The sequence below is a fragment of the Eublepharis macularius genome, chromosome 14 (genome assembly GCF_028583425.1).
Source record: "Eublepharis macularius isolate TG4126 chromosome 14, MPM_Emac_v1.0, whole genome shotgun sequence".
Lineage (NCBI taxonomy): Eukaryota > Metazoa > Chordata > Lepidosauria > Squamata > Eublepharidae > Eublepharis > Eublepharis macularius.
The window spans coordinates 56,546,771-56,562,252 of record NC_072803.1 but is presented as its reverse complement, the minus strand read 5'-3'; the positions used below and the strand labels follow the sequence as shown (position 1 = coordinate 56,562,252).

At 46.4% G+C, this 15,482-nt stretch overlaps 1 protein-coding gene across 1 annotated transcript in view; it reads right to left on the bottom strand.

Moving 5' to 3' along the window:
* EEIG1 (estrogen-induced osteoclastogenesis regulator 1) overlaps positions 1-2,581 on the bottom strand; it is a 71,147-nt gene extending 68,566 nt beyond the window's left edge. The window contains exon 1 of the mRNA XM_054997181.1: positions 2,509-2,581. The gene's annotated coding sequence lies outside the window, so the exon portion shown is untranslated. The remainder of the gene's footprint in view (positions 1-2,508) is intronic.
* Positions 2,582-15,482: the final 12,901 nt, after the last annotated feature.

The following is a 15,482-nucleotide window of genomic DNA, read 5'->3' as shown; positions in this document are numbered from 1 at the left end:
CTTCACTGCACGAGTTAAGATAAGCTGTGTGTATGCATTAAAAAAAAGAACAATATGTTCATTTTAAAAGGCATCCTGTTAATCAGAGCTTCTGCCTGAAATACTGAAGGGTTACTTTTAGAGTTATGCATAACCTCACTTCTTGATATTTCGTGGCTAGCTCCGCCTCTTTTGGCAGCCATTCTGCGGTTATGCCCACCACCTGTGTCAGAATTCAGAAGGCGCTTGTAGGCTCAAAGAGATTGGAGACTCCTGCTCTAGGCTGTACCTTGCCCTTCCTCTGTTTCTTCGAACACAAGAATAATTCCCCAAAAGACATTTCCCCTGTATTAAACCCACTGCAAAATCACCTGCCTTGTTACCGCCCTTGAATTTCTTATGCAACAATCCCCATTTTAAGTTTGCACCCAGCCAAGATTTTCCCCAGATCAGATCTTCAGGCCCATTCCCAACTGCATTGCCCCCATTGTCCCGCCTCCCCTTCATCCTCAAAATAGTCTGTCTTCCCACTGGATGCTTCAAGTGCTTAGGACCCAATCCTCCAGCAATTTCTACAAATCATCACACAGCAGTAGTCACTTTTCCACCATTTCCTCAAGACTGAGGGCTTCAGACCTTAACACAGGGAAGTATTGGGGGGGGGAGTGCAAGAACAATGTCTGCATTCAGGGAGGGGTATACTTTTAGTGGGACACTGAGGCCAAGGATGGAACTTTATGGAAGATAAAACCAAACTGCAAAAATTTCTTGAGCCAAGTTTACCATCTGCATTTGATTCTTATGATCCTTTCAGAGCAAGTTGTGTTTAGTTTGCAGAACCCTTTCCTTATTCATCCAACGGAGGGGAGAAAGTAGAGATCATGGGGACAAATGGCAGGAAACAGACTGCCCTTCTCTCTTTCTTCTTACCTCTCACTCCAAGATGCTGTCTGTGTTGATAGACCACTGGCCAATTTTGGGTAGAGCATTTAGTGCACACTGGCTTGCTGGGATTCTTGCAAAGAACACTACACTAAGTTGAACCCTGATTCACGTCAGCATGGCACTAACTCAGAATAGAGATTTAGGAGCCCTGTTTTTTTGTAAATTCCTAACACATCAGGGACCACAGCAAAATAAAAGCAGACTGAACAGGACTGAAGTCAGCCTGCTTTTTAAAAAAAATACTCCTTTGCCAAGGGACCAAATCATTTGCCACAGGTAACCTATGAGATCCCGAGTACACACTTCTGCTTTGTAAATGTAATACAGATCACTGAACTAGGAGGTGAACTCTTGTTAAAAACAAGAACTAGATTGTACCTGAAAACCCCAAGGAGGCAGCTATGGCTAAAATAACAGGGCTAGATGATGACAGAGATCCTGCACCACATATTACAAATACAGAGCGAGTGAAAGAAACAAGAGCAGCTGGAATGTCTAACTAGGGAAACCAGAATCAAATTCCCACTCAGCCCTCAAGTTCACTAGGTGATTTTGAGCCAGCCAAACCAAGAGGGGTTCTTGCAGCACTTTAGTTCTGTTTATTGTATTTGAAGCTTCCGAGAGCCTGCTTCACCACCCCCACGAAGCATGACCTCATTTACCACCTACTATTACTGCTGCAAGTGTGCCAATCATAAATACAAGCGAGCTTTGCATGGAGACGTCACAGGCTGGACCTTGTGCATTACCAGCGACTCCGCTGTTGACTGCTTTTTTTCCTATGTAAAGGAGTAAGCGGTTATATAAAAAAAATTAAAAATATGAAAAAGGAGAGTTCATGGGTCTAACAAAGTCAGCTATAGCCAGCTCCAGGCATTTATTTACCACAATTGTTTCATCTGGATAGCTGTGTCGGTCCGCAGTTGAACAGCAGGATTTGAGTCCAGTGGCACCTTAGAGACCAACATGACTTCAGGCTGTGAACTTAAAAGATGTAAAGCTCCCTTCTTCAGATACAGGGAACCTAAAGGCTCAGGGATCCCCACTCCTCCCTGTATCTGAAGAAGGGGTCTTTGACGCTTGAAAGCTGACACCCTGAAAATCTTATGGGTCTCTAAGGTGCCACTGGATTCAAATCCTGCTAATATGCATCTGTGTTTACTCAGAAGTAAGTCTCGCCTGGTTCAATGGAGCTGAATCCCCGAGCAGTGCTGTAGAGGGCTGCAGCTTAAAGTCTTTCAAGGTGCCATAACCTCTCCCCCCCAACCCACCAAGTTTGGCTGGATTGCACCTGGAGAGAAAGAAACAGAAATCTTTCCCAAGGAAGCAAATATTCCCCCACCCAAACCCCCTCTCAAGGAGAACCATTCCCTCTACCATTAGCTGCAAAATGGACCCACAAGTCTTAGGAAGCCAGCCCCACTCCCAGCCCTTCACACTGAAAACAATTCTCCCCCCCCCCCACACACCCCTTTAGAAACCCTCAAGCCCCCCCCCCCTGCTTTCCTTCGACCAGCTCCCCGCCCCCGTCCGGCTTCCCCCCATTTTGAGGGGGGCGTCCCATCTCGAGCCCGACTCTCTTACCTCAGCGCTCGCTTCCCTCCACCTTTCCTTCTGGCTAGCCCTGCCAGCGCTGCGCTAAATGCGCCCGCTACGCTAACAGCGTAAAAGTGGGAGGGAGGGAAAACCGACGGCCTCAAATGCAGAAGGCAAAATCCTCTCTGCGGATTGGACAGAGGGAGGGAGGGGGGGAGAGGAGGAGGCCGGGATTTCTATTGGGTCCCAGAAGCCACGACGGGCAATGGCTGTTTGACGATTGGTGGAAGCGCCTTTAGTTAGTCTACACATCCAAAAAAAGGGCCCGCCCTTTTCTCTTCTGTTGTCTTTTTACCTCAGTTTCTTTGGGCGGGGGGAAGGGGAAATGAGAGGAAGAAGGAAAAGGTTACATTATGAGGAAGAAGAGTGGAAGGAGTGACTGGACAAACGTACAGACCAGCAGAAGCCGTAGTCTGAAAACACTGGCTTTAATTAATATTATAAGATGATATTTTTAAAGTGATTAAATACAATTAATTATAAGTTAATAATTAAATAATTATTGGATTCAGCTAATTATTGACACAGTTGTGTTTATAAAGTGCTCCAGCAGCTGAAGCACAGTCACAAAATAAAGATTTGGATCCAGTAGCACTTTAACGACCAACTAGAAAAACTCACAAAAGGGGGTTTCCAGCCTCCAGGTAGTGGCTGGAGATCTCCTGGAATTACAACTGATCTGCAGGCCACAGAGATCAATTCCCCTAGAAAAAAATAGCTACTTTGGAGGGTAGATTTTATGGCATTATATCCCAATGAGGTCCCTCTCCCAAACCCTGCCTCCCTAGGCTCCAGCCCCAAAATCTCCAGGAATTTCCCAACCCGGAGTTGGCAACCCTACTACAAAAACATTTACACAAGTACAGACCATTTTTTCTTACCAAATACAAAAGATTACCTATTATACCTAAGGGAATGAGAATTAAAAATCCACTGCAAACCACTTAAATCTAGTCTTGTAAGGTGCTACTGGACCCGAATCTTGCTTGCTCTTCTACTACAGACCAATATGGCTACTCACCTGAAACTATAGAATATAGTTTCAGTTCTCATCAACAAGATGTATCTGCTTACAGGATAAAGCTCTCTGACAGCACAGAATCTTAAGGAAATAATGCCTACTTTACAACTATCTCACTTCCTATTTCCTGGTCCCTGTATCTGGTTAAATTACTGCCAGAGTTTCTCCCTTTTAAAATATTCTTTGTATCCCCTCCACCAACAGCTTTTACCTACAAAAAAGATCCTTTGGTGACAACGTGGAATATCAGCAAATACCTGACTGGAACTTTTCAGTAGTGTATTTCGAATACAACGAAATAGGTAGGTGCGGGAAAATACATTTCTCACAGAGATCTCCATTCCTACTTCTTTGTCTGAAGAAGGGAGCTCTGACTCAAAAGCATACACTTTGAAAATCTTGTTGGTCTTAAGGTATCACTGGACTTAAATTCTGCAGCATGCTCCTGGGCCACCCCAGGTGGGTCCCCCATCGCTTCTCTCTCCTGCTGGGCCCGTTTTGGCAAAAATTGGGCCCGTTTTGAGCCGTTTTGGCCCTGAGATCAGGCCCAGATTGGGGCTGCTGCAGAGCACAGGAGCGCTCCTGCCCTCCACAGTGGCCCAAAACGTGCTTGTTTCGGCCCAGATTGGGCTAGTTTCCGCGCTGCACAGCAGCTCAAAATGGGCCTGATCCGTGCCAAAATGGGCCTGAAACTAGCTCAATCTGGCCCGAAATGGGCGTGTTTGGGGCTGCTGTGGAGGGCAGGAGAGCTTCCATGCTCCGCAGCGTCCCCAATCTGGGACCCTGTGGAGCGTGGGTGCATCCCCAGGAGCCGTGTGATGTCACTTCCCAGAAGTGACGTCATCGTGCTTGCAGGAGGATCGGGCTCGTTTCAGGCCAGTTTTGGCGCTGATCGGGCCCATTTTGAGCTGCTGCAGAGCGCGGGAGCAATCCTGTGCTCCACAGCGGCCCCAAACGGGCCTGATCTGTGCCATTTTGGTGCAGGTCAGGCCCATTTTGAGCTGCTGTGGAGCGCGGAAGTACTCTGCAGTGGTCCGAAACAGGCCCAATATGTGCTGAAATGGGCCCGAAACTAGCCCAATCTGGACCGAAACGGGCACATTTTGGACCGCTGTGGAGGGCAGGAGCGCTCCTACGCTCTGCAGAAGCCCCAATCTGGGCATGATCCGGGCCAAAACAGGCCCAATCCAGGCGGCTGCAGCACACGGGAGCGCACACGGAAGGTGCGCTCCCCCGCTGGCCAGGTAAGAGGGAGGGTGTTGGGGCTGGTCTGGGGGATCCCCCACCCCCGGCAGGGGTCTAGCATCCCTAGTAATATCCTTTTATGGCAGGAAGACATTTCCATAACTTGCAACCTGGAATTTAATAATACGTTTTGTCTGTATACATACTTCCTTATATAACATAACAAGACGGATCTCCACTGCAGGAGAGGAATGCAATTTGAAAATGTCATCCCACCCACCCCTCAAAATCTCCCTTCCATTATTCTCTAAACTCTCAGGAAGTTGAACAAAATGCCCGCCTCCCCCTTTTCCTTCTAATTGACACTTCCTTCCCACATTAATTTCATTCTAAGACATTTTCAGTCCTTTTATTATAACAAGAAAGCCACTGTATGGTCTAACAAAATCATATTCCCATGTTCTATTAAAAAGAAGTCGTTTTTAAACAGATGTATCTGACAAAGATTTCTCTTCTCTCTTTTTAAGAAGTCAATTTTGTTAGAAGTGTCATATTGTAAGGCAAGTGACCAGTCTCATATTGTCATTCCCAACAAAATTTTTAAAGAGCACCTAAAGATACCACCTTGGAGACTGTACATATTTCAGATTCTGTAATATCTTAATAACGTCCTAAATCTTTTTCCAGAAAGGCATACTTAATAGACATGTGAATTAAACAGGGTTACCAGTCACCTGGGGGTAGCAGGGGATTCCGTGCTCCCACCATCTGCCCACCACCACCACTTACCTGGCCAGTGGGGACTGAGGGGAAGGCACAGGAACAGGCCTTCTAGGCATGCTGCCAGGGCAGCGCGACAATGTCATTTCCTGGGAATGACATCATTGTCTTGCTCTGAAAACACTCCTGCGCTTCCCGGCAGGCTGATTTGGGCCCCAAACGAGCTGAATTGGGCCCATTTGGGGCCCAAATTAACCCACTACGAAGTGCTCACCTGCTCCTGCGCCCTCACGATGACATTGCCTGGAAGTGATGTCACTAGAAGTGACGTCATTGTGCAGGTGTGGGAGCACGCGAACATGGGAGACAAAAAAGGTGAATGCTGGGAGGGTAAGGACTGGAGACCTGGTAATCCCAGAATCAGGTCTGCATTTTCAGTTCTACTAACATCAACAATTCAACAAGAACAACATTTGATTTATATACCGCCCTTCAAGACAACTTAACGCCCACTCAGAGTGGTTTACAAAGTGTGTTGTTATTATGCTCACAACAATCACCCTCTGAGGTAGGTGGGGTTGAGAGAGCTCCTAGAAGCTGTGATTGACCCAAGGTCACCCAACTGGTTTCAAGCAGAGAAGTGGGGAATCAAACCCGGTTCTCCAGATTAGAGTCCTGCTGTCCTTAACCACTACACCAAACTGTTTAAATTATAAATATACTTTAATTTGCCAGAGCTGATTTTTAAAAATCAATTTAAATCAATCAATTTAAAATCAACATTTTTCTGATTTCATGATTGACACAGGGACATGCCAGTTTAATTTTAGATATACTGGTTTAGTTTTGAATATAAGGCTACCAGGTTCCCTGGTAGGGGTGGGGGATCCCTCACTCCCATCCCCCCCCCACTCACCTGGCCAGTGGGGGGAAAGGCAGGGGAACCGGCATATCGGGCATGTTCCATTGCAGCATGATGATGTCACTCCCGCACTTTGCAATAAGCAGATTTGAGTCTCTGCATAATGATGTCACTTCCTGGAAGTGCTATTTTAACTTGTACAGCCAATCAGATATCCAGTGGTCAATCAGATGCCCTGCTGGGCAGGACCTGCTTAACCCTACCTGCTTCCTAAAGGTTGGTGGGCGCCATGTTAGGGACCCCTGTTCTAGTATATTGGCTGAAAATCTCTGAATTTTTGAGCAAAACTATCCTTAATGGATGTAAGAGATCAGATTCCCCCAACATTCCTTGTGATAACTATAGATGAAATTGTTAAATCTGTTGTAAGGTAATATTGGGACCTGAATTTGTTGCTAAATTATTTAATAGTAAGAGATGATGATTTGTAAAGTGTGAAGGCTCAAGGTTTGGGGCCAGATATTAAGCTGAGCCATTTCTTCTAAATCCAAGGAGTTACATTTGTTAATCATGGCATCCCCACATGCCATTTACAGTAGACCCTCACTAATTTGGAAATTCACAGCTTCACTTAGTCACAGCTCACAGTCCAGTCACATGATGTGGTTTCCAGCCTTTCCCCCCACCCCCTCCTACCATGTCATCATCGTAATCATAACATGTCACGTTTGGGAGGAAATTTGATTGTTTTGCTACTGGGAGGCAGCAGAACCCTACATCCCTGTAGCAACCCCCCCATATTTCCTGCAAAATTTAACCCTGGCTGATTCCGCACACCTTGGATAATGCACTTTCAATGCACTTTATCAATAGTTTGAGGTGGATTTTTTGTTCCGCACACAAAAAAATCCGTTCCAAATGATCTATAAAGAGGATTGGAAGTGCATTATCCAATGTGTGCGGAATCACTTCATGTCATGATTAGGATTATCAGGAGAGCCCAGCCTCCCAATATTCATGGATTGGGGTTTGTCACTATTTTTGTCTGTGTGATGCCTTAATATGGGTTTGTTCATGACAGCAGATGATATTGCTGTTCATTGTGGCTCAGATCCCTCTTTAGAGGTTAGTTTTCTCTACAAAGTGGATGGATCATTTTGTTTTAAGACACACAAATGCACATGTATGAGCATTATAAAGTGTTCTGCACTGCCTGCTGTTTCATGTGCTGCAGTTGTTGAGGTGCATTTGAGAGGCTGATAACAGATTGTAGAACAAGAACGGTTTTCTGGCATAAAGGATATCATGAATTTCATAGTAAAGCCATTTTCACACTTTCAAATAATCTGCTAATTTTGTGCATTGATTCTGTTAGTCGCGATCCTGCTATCATGACACACTGCTAGGACTGCTTTGACTTATTCCGCTTTGTCGTGCTTCATTGCGCTTCCAGAAGTTCACATTCCACAGAATAGTGGGCGGTGGATGTGCTCCCATCACAGTTGACGAAAGCCTATTTCCCCCTTTTTTTAAAAACAGGCACCAATATTTGCACTATACAATATACAAGATCCAACCTTGCAGTTATTCAGTAAATTTGTGATATTGTGCTCTGACTCTGAGAACATTTTTTAAAAAATGGGGGGTCAGTCATTTGCAAAGTGCATCTTTAACAGCACACTTTAAACAGCTAATTTCTATGGCTGTAAATTGTCAGCTGTGTTTGTGTGTTTGCTTCCTTTTAAATGAGACATTGCAATAGCGCAGTAAAGGTTTTTTTAAAAAATTGGGGGTATCGCTATTGCCAGGAGCCTGCAAAGACTTGGGTTCTCTTCCTAGGGTTCAGAAAATGAAAAAGGAGGAGGGGTTGAGTGGGCGGTCTCTAGAGAAGCATTTCCAAGCATTCTCATGCAGGCGGAAAAAGCGCTAAAGAAGCATTACAAAGCAGAATAAACCCGGAACCTGCATACTCGAAGAATATGCAACGGTTACAGGAGGATGATAGGTTTTCACAGGTGGATGTGTAGACAGCTGTGAGTATAGCGGAACGCTTGCGATACTATGACGCTACAATACAGATGTGTGAAAACGGCCTAAATGTGTTCAACATTTGTTCTTAGCATGTAAGAGACATGGGCTGACCTCTGAGTTTGGACTGTATCAGACAAACTGGACACTTGCTGAACAGACTTCCATTGGGTTTTTCCGAAACTGTGCATGCCAAACAACCTGCTGATCCAAAGACAACTACTTAGACAGACAGCAAACGGTAGGATTAAAAACCCAGCATTTATTTATGACCAATCTATAGGACTTGTTTTTCTGTTTCAAAAATTGCCTGCTGAGAGGACAAATAGCACAACGAGGGCAGAGGAAGTGCACTGGATCACGTGGGAGTGCACTGCAGGGCTCCCAGGCCTGTTTCCCATACCTTCCCCCCCACAACTGGCCAGGTGAGAGGTGGGAGGGGCAGAGGCTGGGAGTGGGGGATCCCCTGCCCCCACCCCCACCAAGGAAATGGGATCCCTGGGGGAAGTTGAACTCCATTGGGCAGTGTGAGATTTTAACATGTGCAAAAAAAAAAAAAAGATCCCAACTTTAAATATATACTGATGGGTTCTGAGTTTGCTGAAAGAATCCTTGGGCCATAGTGGATAGCACAACAAAAATGTGTGTGGCAGCAATAAAAGAGGCAAACTCCGTGCTGGGGATTTTAAAGAAAGGGATGGAAAATAAAACTGCCAATGTTATAATGCTCCTGTATAAAATCTATGGTGTGGCCTCATTTGGAATACTGTTGGCAGTTCTGGTCGCTGTACCTTGAAAACGACATTAGGGAGCTGGAAAAAGTATAGAAGAGGGCGAGAAAGATAATTAAGTGGTTGGAGCAACTTTCCTATGAGGAAACTTTAGATTTGGACTTTTCAATTTAGAAAAAAGACAACTGAAGGAGGACATAAGAGACATTTATAAATTTATGCTTGGGGCAGAGATAGTGGATAGAGAGAACTTTTTCTCCCTCTCCCAAAATACTAGAACTTAGGGCCATGCAATGAAGTTGAGGGCAACAGATTCAGAACGGACAAAAGGAAGTAGTTCTTTCATCAACGAGTGATTAAAATGTGGGATTCCCTGCCAGAAGATGTAGTGATGGCAACAAGAACAGATGGCTTTTAAAGGGGATTAGACAGGTACATGGAGGAAGGTTCATCAGTGGCTACTAGCCATGGTAACTAAAGAGAACGTTCATATTCAAACATCGGAATACCAGGGCCAGGAGGCAAATCAGAGGCCTTGGCCTCTATGCCCTGTGGCTGGCCCTCCAGAGTTACTGGTTGGCCACTGTGTGAGACAGGACACTGGATTAGATGCACCACTGGTATGATCCAGCAAGAATTTTATGTTCTTACAATTATCCCTTACAGGGCTTTTTTCTGGGAAAAGAGGTGGTGGAACTCAGTGGGTTGCCAGCACAGGGGGTAACTCCTGGCAGGAGGTGGTGCCCCTGGTACCACATACACTGCCGGTGCCAGGGTTAGCCAGGTCTATGTGTGCATGCACGCAGTGTGCGCGCGCGCGCCCTGGCCTGCATGATGATGTCATCACGTTATGACATTATCACGCAGCAAAGCCGGGTCTATTGGCCGGCGGGTGGCTGGGGCGGCACGTGGAGGCTGCCTGTGTGACGCACGCCACCCCAGCGCCAGCTGTGCCTGGCCCATGGCTGTTGCGCCCGGCCGGGGGCATGTGGTGGCGGCAGCGGCACGGGGCTGGCCAGCTTGACGCAGCTGCGGGGCAGGCACGCCAGCTCCGTGGCACGCGCCTCCGCCCCCAGCAGCCCCTCCGGCACCCCAAGTGCCCATGGCAGCCACCTCACCACCTCAATGGTGGCGCCAGCCCTGACCACATGTGTGCGCACAAAGTGCACGCACGCTCCCAGGACCACACAATGACGTCACTCTGGGTCAGCTGGAACAAGGGGGGAGTTTTTTAAAGTAAATTGCCCTTGGTGAAAATGGCCACATGGCCACATGGCACAGAGGGCCACATGGCACAGAGGGCCATCTAAACTCCCCTCTGCCTGGAGATCAGGGGGTGGGGCCACCAGCCATGTGGCCATTTTCAAGAGGTGCCGGAACTCTGTTCCACCACGTTCCAGCTGAAAAAAAGCCCTGATCACTTACTTTCTAGTTTTGGTTCCTGTTGATTCTTGTAGCATTTCAATGGATCTTGAATCAGTTCCTTGGGGGAGTAGATGATATGATGATGGTTAATTGCTGCTTTTCTCTTTTTGGCAAAACTGACTGCTCATTACATTTTTGTATTTTTTATGATAATCGTTTCGTAGGATTCATTTGGTGGTTCCAGCAAGCCAATATTGAGCTGTCATGTGCACAGACCCCGACTGTTGCTGTGCTCATGCATGTCTCACTCTTTGTTCCCTTCCCCTTCTCCTCCCTTCTTGTGCATAGAGCTATTAAGAAATCCTGGTTCGAAACTAACTTACTAATGTAACCTACAAATGTAGATTCCCAATACCCATCAGATTCTACAACACAGTTTAATCCAGATTAAGAAGCCTGATTTGTGGAGAGTGCGGGCTATGGAACTGAGATTATGTTAATAGTTAAGAGATCACACCATTGTTTTGTAAATGTAACACACACCAATGGACTATAGGAATTCTAATAAAAACACACACAAAGCAAGCCCAGATCCCCAACACCACAGAACATGTAAGACTGAAATCATGCCCTAATTCTGGCCTAAAATTTAAATTCTTTGGAATCACTCAGTTCCCTCACTGGAAAAATAAATAATGTTTTCCTAAATACTATGACATTGACGTTATGCATATCTTTTACAATTATTCCTCTTGACTTCCCCTTTGGACTTTTCCCTGGTGTTTATAGCAACTAGGAATGAATGTTAAAGTTTACTGGGATCATAAATCCTGCCTTTCGCACGCATATTTACTCTATGACTTTCACGAGAAAGATTTTTTTTTGTAAAAGTCCAAGTGTGTTTGCTTTATAAAAAACTGGACAATGTGACTGATCTTATAAACAAACAGGCTGGGTTAAGTGTCCGGGGAATTGCTGAACGCGCTGTAATTGAGCGACATTTTAATTCCCACAGCTCTGTGTTGTCCTTTGCAAAAGGGGGCAAGCAAAACTAGGATGAAAGCCACACGACCCTGAATCCCGTCACGCCGGCACTTTGGATATTGTGTATGATGTGATCAGTATCAGCATTTTAAAGAGGATCTAGGTTAACGTCAATCACTTCATGTGCTCATAATGTTGCTCTCTTCCTTCAGAAAGCCAATTTATTCTAAAATACTGCTATCCCACAGAAGAAGACTTGACATCCCTGAGAATGACATGGACCTGGTTTTTGGATCAGAATAAGAGTCTGGTGTGGTGTAGTCATTACAGCAGTGGCACCCACTCCACAGCTCACACATTCACAGTTACCATCAACCAAAATAGCCACATTTAGAGTCTCTCTACACAAGATGCCTGGGCGTGTGTTCTTCAAATGCTGGGAGAAGCAATGTTAGCTGGGAAGGTTAATTTTAAATGACAGAGCCGGCGGAGATCACTCTGGAGGAAACAAATTATCTCAAGCAGCCCTCTGCCACCTCTGGTATGTTGGACTGTTTCCCCTTCTGGAGCCTTTGCCCTGCCTCCCTTGCTGCTTAAAACTTTGAATTAACTGAGCCTTGGCAGGGCAAAGGCTCCAGAAGGGGAAACAGTCCAACACACCAGAGGCGGTGGACGGCTGTGAGATAAGCCATCCCCCTCCAGAGTGATCTCCACTGGCTCTATTATTTAAAACTATGCTTCCAGGCAAACATTGCGTCTCCCGACACATGAAGAACATGTGTCAGAAGTCTTGTGTAGAGAGACTCTATACGGCCTAAGGGCCGAAACACGTCTGGTCTGTCTTTGTGCCGGTCAGTGGACTGCAGCATCATCTGTATATGGAGAATACTTGAGAGACTCTTAGTTCCAGCCCTGGCATGAGGCCTGCACCTCAGGGAGGCTTGCAGCTTACTTTTTCTTCTGGCGAGGGCTGTTTCAAGGTGGGAAATACCAGTCAACCTCATTGCTCACTTATCCTGCCCCATATTTTAGGAGCTATTGGGGAACACTGCCCAGAAGAACCAAAGGTAGCGTGTCAAAGAGCCACATGTGGATCCTGAGCCACTGAATGAGTATCACTGCTTTAGAGTCTTGGGCTGCAGTCAAGCCATTTCTACATGGGTTACTGGCTCTGAGTTCAATGCTGTTGGGAAGTGGGCTTTTTTTCTGCTTCCGCATAGTATGATAACCTTCCAAGGATTTCTTGTCTTTTCTCCAATCTTTCTCAAACCTGCTTTGCTGTGAAGTCCTGGGAAAGATTGCAGTAAAGCCTGAATGGCTGCTGTGTGGGTGGGAAAGGTTGCATTTTGGGAGCTTCCCCGACACCGTCCCCATGACAGCCCTTTCCTCCTTTTTCAACAGCGGATGAGTATTGTTATATCAGTATAACCAGGGCCTTTTTTCAGGGGGAACGTGGGGGAACGGAGTTCCGGAACCGCTTGAAAATGGTCACACGGCTGGTGGCCCCGCCCCCTGATCTCCAGGCAGAGGGGAGTTCAGATTGCCCTCCGTGCTGCCAAGATCAGGGGGTGGGGCCACCAGCCATGTGACCATTTTCTCCTAGGGCAGTCCACTGAGTTCCACCACCACTTTTCCCAGAAAAAAAGCCCTGAGTATAACATATGACACTTTGTGTATTAGGTTCTCTGAATTCCCAGCTTTTTTAAAAAGTACGTTTCTGACTCCTTTCGTTAGTGATGCAAGGGGGGGGGAGAGCATATCTCTACAACTAGAGGAGGGATCCCCCCCATAATGGTGCCCATAGGTGCCTGCTGCCCACCAGTACTTCCTCTCATGCATGTTGAGCTACCCAGAAAGTAGGTGGGACCAATGTGAGGTGGGGTTTGCTATTCACTGCCTTCATTCAAATGAAGGATTTTCAGCAGCTGAAATAGTACCCACAGCCACTGGATTACCAGGAGGACTGGTAAGTCCCTAGGCTTTCCTTAAGCACTGTGGAGTTCCAGTTCCTCTTCTCCCTACACACTTTCTGCCTTCTCCAAGCATGCAGTCCTTTCAGTGGATGGACCATACTTCTAATCAAAGTGCAGATAGTACTAAGTTTGATAGACTCTGAATAAGGCAGCTTTATTTATTCAGCATGGTTGCCATGTAGGGTTGCCATCCTCCAAGGGAGACCTGAAGATTTTCCAAATTACAACTGTTGACCACTGAGATCTGTTTTCCTGTCAAAAGTGACTGCGCTGCTGGGTAGATTCTATGGCATTATACTCTGCTGAGGTCCCTCACCTTCCCCAAACCCCACCCTTCCTAGGTTCCACTCCCCAAACTCCAGGAATTCCCAACCAAGATTTGGCAACCCTATTGCCATGTGATACTTTTACAAAACGAAGCATTGCATTTGGAGCCACCTTCTATGGCAGCCATTTTGGGTTTAGGTCCATTTCCCATGGCAGCCAATTTAGGATGGTACTCCCCAGCCCCTCTCAAATTTCCAAAGATGACCACAGACTCAAAAAGGTTGGGGACCCCTTGTCTAGAGACTTACATTTTTAAAAAATTGTGCTGGAAATACAGAGAATCCAACACACATATTGTTATAACAATATTTGATTGCCAATTAATTTTTTTTTAATCCCAGTGGCCTAAGGGAGGGTATATGGCTGCTGCCAGAGAACCAGGTCAAGGAAACTGTGAGGAAACAAGCCATATAGAAGCCCTGCTGTCACTGTACCAGCAATGTGGAAGCTGCACTAGCAAAGTGGAAACCATCTCGGACATTACAATAAACCAGTTTGTTTACACTGCAGTCAATGCAATGCACTTGGTTAGACTGCCAGATGTGAGTAACAAATCCTGGTTGGTGTGTAAACCTTAGTTGGTCTGCTTCTTAACTCTCTCACATCTCCCAGCAGAGAGAACATCCTCTCTGTACTGCAGTCTCTTTTACTGAGCATCTACAAGGGGCAATGCTATTCAACAAAGTGTGGTTTGTGAATTTAGACTTTACAACAATTGAGTATTGAGTTCCTGGCATTCCCGTTCTTCCTTAAGCAACTCAAGAAGGTGACTCCCCAAGTCTTGTCCCTGTCGCATGCTGATACACGCTATGGCATCTTGCAACCAGCCAGTATCCAATGCACAGTCTGAACAGTTGGTAGTATACAGACAGTAATGAGTTTTCCACGGACAGTATCCCATAACCAAAAAAGCAACCATATTCTTGGCTTTCAAGAATGAGAAGTTGGGCTATTGCAGTATAAATGGAGGCAGCTGGCTGGTGAAGAGCTTTCAACAATGTGCTGTTGTAGACAGAGCAGATTGGCCATTAAGGCCACCAGGAAGTACCAGTGAGCTGATGTCCTGGGGAGGTTATTCCCCCCCACACACACACTAGAGCGACCCTAACTGGAGAAGCCATTCCCCCAGGCAACTACAGCCCAAAAAGAGGGACGGGCATGCCCTCCCAGACCACCCTTGCTGCAGTGAGGGACAGGACATGCCTACCCTGCTTGGCCTTGCTATGGCAAGGGATAGCATGAAGTGACCCTGCTCAGTGAGGGACAGGCTTGCTCAGTCTCACCCTACCCAGCTACCCAGCTTAGCCAAGCACCTCCTGTTTGGGGGTGGCCAAGCAGGCACTCCCTCCCTCCTTGGGGATGGGAGTGGGATGGCGCTGAGGTCAGTGCAGGAGCACGGCCAGTTTCTAGGGCTGTTTCTCTTCTTCTTCAGTCTGCCCCAGTTGTAAAGTGGGTGGGCTTGTGACAGTATTCTTTAGAGTGAGAACACGAATATTACAGGCAGTTCCTTATTTTCATCTGCAAAATTCTGGAAAGCAAGAGTCAGCAATAGCCTGTGGTGTCACAAAGCCCCCCACCCCCCCCAAGTAGCTTGGAGTCTTTAAAGTGAAGTTCTGAAAGGAAACATTTTTGCTCTCTTATAGAGTGTCCTCTCGTTCCTGTTCAACAGGAGATGACCTTATGACGATGTTCACAGCCACCCAAGGATATGCTCGTGCATCCATGAATAGAACAGCATGTTCACACAAATCACAATAATGCTGAGC